Genomic DNA, 1,995 nt, shown 5'->3' with positions numbered 1-1,995 from the left:
CTTCACACAAAGAGCAATGACAACTCATCTGAGAGCCAGATTTTGTTTGAAGACTGAGAATAACAGCACTAAAGGTGACTGAGACAAGCGCAGCAAAAACTAAGACAAAGAGAAACACGCACCGTGCCAAAAATAAAGCCATTTTTTCCGATTTCTGCTTGTTCTGCAAATGCTAATGCTCAAACAGACTTGCCTATCAAACACAAACAAAGAGGAAAAACACACAACACTGACACACATAAACACAAAACATTTTCAAGACAAGGAGAAAGTCTAATGGTACCGAGGGAATGTACACACAGAGGAATAAACTGCTCCATAACAGGAACTGGACATAGAAAAGTACATAATCTTTATTCAACTTTATTACACTTCAATAAAATATCAATTTTTATTTTGCATGCTACATATTTGCAGAGCGCTATGCCTCAACAACCTGAGATACCTCAAGTACTTCTGATGGATACTTCCAAAGTCCACATTATCATTCCCTTTAGTGGTGCCTCGGTTGCTCTCTCTGCAGCACGACTCCCAGTTCCTTCATTGCCTCCATTGCCCCGTGAACATCACGGTCCGGTTTGTACATGTGTTACATCCACCGATTGCTCTACGAGACCTTCAAACTACTCCTCCCTCTTAGATCGGCAGTTATGCTATCGCTATTAATCTATGCTCCAAGTACTAAGACACGTGATTTCTTTTAAACTGCCAAGAGCTACATTACACTAAAGGGATGTACAACTGGCCCTCACGTGCGTGGTTCACCTTAATTGGTCATTTACAACACCCGATTTCATTGCCCTTAGGCTCCCCGGCCACACCTGTCAATATCTGCTGCGCTTTTTCTCCCCAGACCATATATGTACCTATGGACAGTGAGGGCCGCCCTTACATTAGTACAGTCATTTCCTGGTCCGTTGAGCGCTGGCAAGGTAACCTGCCTGCGCTGTCCTACGCTTCAGTTTCCCTCATGTTTCCGGATACGTTTGCCTCATTACTGACACCGAGAACGTTACCTATTATCATTACCCACATTCCATTTCCACCATTTACTACTATAGTACAATAGGACTTACTGCCTTGTTGATCTCAACAGCTGCTATTACTGTAGTCCATTTTAACTCAGTCCAGGTGATCCCTAATTCAAACTCTACACACTCTCCATTACTGTTCCACATTGCACCTGTAAATGCAAACATCATAGCTACAATCCTTTCTGTGTTGCTCCCTTCCACTCACCACAGAGGCCACTGCTACACACAAACAATTGTTCCTCTGCAAAGCGACATCATCTCTGCTACTTGCACGCCCAGGCAGCCAATGACCGAGCTCTGCTCCGCCCAGTGAACTCTCTCTCCTCTTCCCCACCTATATGCTCATATAAACATTCAACAGACCATTCTGTCACAAACTACAATGACCGCAACAATTTACAACCCTAACACTCTACAATACAGTTAGGCCAACTTGCTACACATGCCGGTCCTTGACCACACTTCCATCTAGTCCAACTCCCCCCACCCTTCTGCTACACGAACCTCAATCGTCTTCCTATGACTATCCGCTACAGAGGCATCCCTGCAGTGATACAGCATACCAACATTCCAGGGGAGGGCTCCCCAGAAACAGCATTCCTGGGAGCCTCAAAATTCACCCTGCCTGCCAAAACCCCAGCCCGAGCCTGCCCGCGGCCCAAACATTGGCAATGAACATCGCCTCGCAGAGCGGCCGGGACCGGGGGAAAATAAAAACCCAGCTAGGAGAAGGAAAAAAAAAATCCCCCAGCTGGGGTTTTTTTTATTCTAACATGGTGTGAGGTTTTTTGGCCTATTTCTACATCTCTGGAAAAGAATGCATCGCAAGGCCACATACAACCCGCTACAGAAACGCAAATCAACCACCACACGCTGTCAGACACAATTTGCAGTCACCTACCGCACTAATCGCTCCACATGCTCACCCCATCCATTCGGCCCCCTGCCTGCCATCACCCTG

This window comes from Opisthocomus hoazin, chromosome 19, assembly GCF_030867145.1.
Source record: "Opisthocomus hoazin isolate bOpiHoa1 chromosome 19, bOpiHoa1.hap1, whole genome shotgun sequence".
NCBI classification, from domain to species: Eukaryota; Metazoa; Chordata; class Aves; order Opisthocomiformes; family Opisthocomidae; genus Opisthocomus; species Opisthocomus hoazin.
Note: the sequence above shows the minus strand (reverse complement) of the source record.